This window comes from Plecotus auritus (assembly GCF_963455305.1).
Source record: "Plecotus auritus genome assembly, chromosome: X".
Taxonomy (NCBI): domain Eukaryota; kingdom Metazoa; phylum Chordata; class Mammalia; order Chiroptera; family Vespertilionidae; genus Plecotus; species Plecotus auritus.
Genome location: NC_137784.1, coordinates 93,384,225 through 93,390,072, shown reverse-complemented (window position 1 = coordinate 93,390,072; position 5,848 = coordinate 93,384,225).

Genomic DNA, 5,848 nt, shown 5'->3' with positions numbered 1-5,848 from the left:
TTTCAGTATCTTGTTCTCTCTCTTCTTCTGGCACCCCCATAATTCAGATGTTGGTACACTTGAGGTTGTCCCAGAGGCTCCTTACACTATCTTCAAGTTTTTGGATTCTTTTTTCTTTTTGCTTTTCTGGTTCAGTGTTTTTTGCTTCTTTGTATTTCAAATCTTTGACTTGATTCTTGCGGTCCTCTAGTCTGCTGTTAGGTCTCTGTATAATATTTTTTTTTATTTCAGTCAGTGTATGTTTAATTTATACTTGGTCCTTTTTCATATCCTCGAGGGTCTCGCTAAATTTATCGGCCTTTTCTAGGAAATTCTTGAAAAACCTTATAACGGTGGTTTGAATTCTATATCCAGTTGTTTGCTTTCCTCCATTTCTTTCATCTGTGGTCTGTTTCTTTGTCTTTGCATTTTCACTACTTCCCTAAGTTGGTAGAGTAGCTTTGTGTGGTAGGTGTCCTATAGGGCACAGTGGTTCAGCCTCCCCCAGTTACCTGAGGTGGACACTTTTGGTGCACCCCTTTGTGGACTGTGTGCACAGCCTTGTAGTAGTTAAGTCTTGATTGTTGTTGGTATCACTGGGAGGAATTGACCTCCCGGCCAATTGGCTGTGAAGATCAGCTGTGTCTATGCTGGGAGAACTTCTGTGCTGGAGACACCCTTATGAGACAAGACTTGCAAAATTGCAAAAGCCTCTGTGCTCTGCTTGGATGGGGTGGAGTCTCAGGGCAGAGCAGACAGTCTTGGCTTCCTGTCAGCCCTGCCCTATGAGGCCCCTGGGTCTCAGTGTCCCTCGGAATTTGCTGCAAGCACCTCTGAGAGAAAGTCGCCCTTGAGTTTCGCCCACTGCCAGACAGTCCAGTTTCTCACCAAATGAGTCTGGGTTCCCAGAAACTCGCCCAGAACTGGAGTTCAGCGCAGTTGGGAGCTTCTGTCTCCCTCCTGCTTTAGGAAGCCAGCCACGCACTCAGCCGCCCATGCACTCAGCAGTCAGTCCTCTCTGCGCGCACGTGCCTCAGGACCTCTGCCTTCTGCCACTCCCCTGAGTCTCAGTGTGCTTTCTCTTTTCCTGACAGTCCAGATTCCCCCCAAATGGGTCTGGCTTCCCAGAATCTTGCCCGGGACTGGAGTTCAGCATAGTCGGGAGCTTCCATCTCCCTCCTGCTTGGGAAAGCCAACCATGAACTCAGCTGCCCATGCACTCAGCCGCCCATCCTCTCCGGCACGTGCTTCTCCATACCTCAGCCTTTTGTAGCTCTTCTGAGTCTCAATGTGCTTTCCTCTTTCCTTCTAGTTGTAGAATTTCCACTCAGCCAGCTTTCCTGTGGTTCTGGATGGTGTCCGTTTTGTCTTTAGTTGTAGTTTTGATATTGTTGTGCGAGGCAGCAGTTTAAGTGTTTACCTATGCTGCCATCTTGTTTTCTCTTGCAAATGGTGTATTGAACCTTGAAAATAACTTGTAAAACCCTAATATGTGAAACGCAAATACCTAGAGTGTCACCAGCAGATGCAGAGAATTACCACTTACCCAATGTCCCTGACTGGACATATGCTATTCCTGAAAGTTTTCTGTTTGAACTTGGCTCTGAATTTGTGCAAGCTCCTTTCTGAAGTAGACTGAAATTTCTATAACATTTAAAATATATGTATATAAACAGAACACAGTTATTAGTTTTTATTTGACAAAGCTTCCCACGTGATTTTAAGTATATTAGATTGGCCTAATTTAGTATAAAAAATTTTTAAAGAAGAGAGAATAAATCCTTTAGTCATTCCAGGGCCCTTGGAATGTCCCAAAGTCATCTCTCGGTCAAGGTCTTGAAATTTACACTTGGGAAGATTGTCAAATATATTTAACCTAAAGATTATATCACAAACTCTTTGTAATTATTCTAAAAGACATCAAACTTAAACCGGTTTTGATATTAAAAATTTGGTCCGCAGCCCAGAATTAATTCTTTTTTAATCAGGCCAATAAAATATTATATCTTAAAGTTCTTCTGCTGAATATTCTGATATAGTTTAAGAAGCATCCAGTAACCTCATTCTGCCAGGCCTGGAGACTGAAACCTCTGGCTTTCTTGCTCAGAGTAAAATGGCTCCTTTTTCCCCCCTTTTCTTTCCCCTCTCCCCCTCCCTTTCTGTATTAACCATTTACTTTGTCCTTGGTGGTGGGGGTATAGGGGCTTGTTAGTTACAGGCAGGCTATAAATTAGCTAGTGCTCTGGCCTTTGTTTAAACATCCCTGACCCTTTCACAACTCTTGCAAATAGTCTTAGAAATAATTTCTTTCTTTCAACATTTCTCTTTTCCTTTTCATCACATATGCGACCTTCACAAATTTCACACTTTCAAATTAGCCTTCAAACCCTTTTTCCATGTCCTTCAAAAATGCATAACCATGCCTCAGACCTTCCATTAAGTATTCCTACTCTAATATTCTTTCTTCTTGTCATCAACTTACACAGACCTTCAGTAACTTACACAGTTCCTTTCAGCTTGCCTACTTCACTTTTTCCTTCATTTCTATATTATTCCCAATCAATAATTTCTTCAATAACCAAGAAAAGTGAGCCACTAGTATTTCTTAGATTGTATCTATGAACATATTTCACATATTTTAGTTTCAAAATAACAGAGCAAAGAGACACCTCACAGTTCCAAATTTATTTCACAGAGATCACAATAAAGGTGAGAGGCAAGCGAACTAGTAATTAATGAGTTACTTTAACAGCTGCATCTGGCTGGAGTGCCACAGCATACCAGTACAGGGGGCCATGCCCTCCTTATTGCAGTAGCCTTGCTATCTGATATTACTGCCTGTTGCATGCAGAGAACTTGGAGACTTGGGGCTCCAATCCTTGATTTCTAAGGAGTTTGAGAGGCCTTCTACACTTAAACCAATACCAGTCTTGGAGATGGAGAGTATATCTGGAAAGGGACAGTGAGGGAGGAAAGAGAAATGCCTGCATAAGACAGCAGCCAAGTTTAAGTGGCTGGTGGGGGTCCATTAATGCCTCCAAAAAGGAAAAAACAAACAAACCAGAAGACAGAAAGGGACAGAGTCCGTTGGTCCTTCATACACTCACCTTTTGACGTGAAGAAGTCGACTTCTGAATTCCTAGCCTATGCACCAAAATATGAAATGTGAAAAATTGAACTGGAATGTCCTGAATTCTTGGGTTCTTGTCTCGATGGTTTCAAAGAATGAAGCCACGATGAAAGCCTTATCTTATGGCCCTCCCAGTTACTCAGGTCAGGGCTACTTTTGGCCTAACTTATGGTCACTTTAATTGCTCAGGCCTGAGATGCCTTTTGGTTTATGGCTGTCTTTAATTGCATGGGTCAGATATATTTCTATTTGCCTATTCCATTTCTCTACTCTCTGTACAAGTAAGATAAACACCCTGGCATCTTCAAGTCTCCATTATATATTCCTTCCATATAGACCCCTTTCATTTCTAAAACTTTCTAAACCTGCCTAAGCCTAATTAAACTAGCTAGCTAACCCTTTCAGGAGTTTTCTATATTAGCTGGCTGGCAATATTTCCTCCTTTTTAAGGGTGTGATTTTTTTTTTTCAGTTCAGAGACCCAAGAGAAGACTTTTAAAAGTACATCGAAACTTCAGACTAATTGACAATTGACTTCTAAGAGAGAATGTGTCAATTTAGGGGTAGACAGTTGCTTTAAATTTTAAGAAATAATAAATGACCTACAGATTAAAATCAAGAACCAAGGTTTAATTTGGACCAATTTCTGTTTAATATTATTCAGAATGGTTTTACTATGGACCACACACCTATAGACTGGGCATTGACTTGGAGCCTATTAGAAATGCAGGATCTCAGACCCCAAACCAGACCTACTCAATTAGCAATCTGCATTTTAATTTCTCCAGTTATTTATTTGTATATTCAATTAGGAAAGCACTGATATACACTAGGTCCTTGAATAACAACTTTTCACTGTAACGTTAATGAGAAAAACATTGTTTTCCATTCACAGCTGCTATCTCTGTGGAGTTTGCACATTCTCCCCATGGCTGTGTTGATTTTCTCTGAGTATTCTGGTTTCCTCCTACATCCCAAAGATGTGCATGTTAGGTGAACTGGTGTGTCTAAATTGCCCCAGTCTGAGTGAGTGAGTGTGTGTGTGTGTGTGTGTGTGTGGGTGTGTGTGTGTGTGTGTGTCTGTGCCCTTCAATGAAAGGTTGTTCTGTCCAGAGTGGACACCTTGTGCTTAGAGCTACTGGGACCCTGAATTGGAATAAATTAGTTGGAAAATAATACTTTTTTATTAAATTTTCTTAATTGTATGTATAGCTCATATTTATTTTAATATTTAATAATAAAAGTGTTTGGGGTCTTTAGAAGTTTGATGACTTTGTTATCAGCAATATGCCCCAGGAACTTAACTCTTGTTTATATAAATTAGCCTATGGTAAAATTTGTTTCCTTATGTCATTTCACTTAAAGTCACACTTTCCAAGAATCTATCAGTGATGTTAAGTGAGTGTTATAGAATAGTAAGAAACTAGGAAAATTCTAGGACAAGCAGAATAAGGAAACAGATAGTTAAATGGCAGTTTGTGGCCACCTAGTAAATCTTATCTTCCCTAAACCAAGGACACTTAAGAGTAAATGGTTTTCACTTCTGCTCCCCAACTAGAGTGTAAAGAGCTTAAATCACCCTACTCAGGTAACAGAAATCCAATTAAGTCCCATTTGCCAACCATCCCCTAGGAAAGACAAATTAAGAGAATAAGTCTCATTTTGGTACATCAGTATAAAGCTGATGAATATTCTATTGATCTGCCCCTATGACCTCCTCTTAACACCTAGCCATTCCACTTCTCCCTCTCATTCCCCCACAGGTCTGCATCCCCTAATCTTTAAGGGACCTCATGAGACTCACAACCAGGGAAGCAATGGACAGCTTCAGCTCATCCTGGGCAAACCCCAGGGGTCTCCAAGGATCCCTTTTCTCTGACTTCCCAGTGAGCCAAAACAGTCCAGCTAGAACTTTAATGTGTAGGAGAGTAAAAATAATTTTACCTCTACCCTTCTAGGTTCTTGGCTAAGACCTGCCCCCATAATAAGAGACATTTGAACAGGAGAAAAACAGAAGTTTAATAATATGTATATCTCCAGTGTACATGGGAGAGACCCAGGAAAACTGAATAAATCTCCAAAACATCCCAAGCCACCAGTTTAAATACCATCTCCAGTTAAAGACAAAATAAGATGTGGGGGATGGGGTGGGGGTGGGGGGAGTCCAGGAAAAGCATAGTAAACAAGGGTAAGGTTGTTATGCAGGTTTAAGTCAGTTCCCTTGTCCATTGATGAGTCTTTACAGATTTAGTTATCTTCTTTTTCCTGGTTTAGAGACAGAAATACCCTTACAAATGGAGATTCCCTCACAAATGTAACTCTTGTTAAAGGGTAAGTTCTACTTTGTTTTCAGAGCTTTTCCTATGTCTGTTATTTCTTAAATATAATCAGCTTAAAATAATCCTTATGCCAAAGAGGCCATTTTAGGGTGGCATATTCTGTTCCACTTCAGTATAAATTAGAATACTGAAAACCAAAATTAATTTTAGACTGTAATAAAAAATTAAAAACATTTATTTGAGCCATAGAAGCTGTGTTACTGAACTGATGGGGTTCATTTGCCTAAGAACACCAAAGCCCAGTAAAATTGGAACAGGAGTTTGTAGCAAAGAAAGTAAAGGTTTATTTAAGGAAGTGGCTTTGATCCTAGAGACACAGGTGAGGTTTTGTTCTAAGACCTCCACAATGGCCTCTAGGGGATAGATTATACAGTGAAAATAATCATTAGTCATGGTGACTA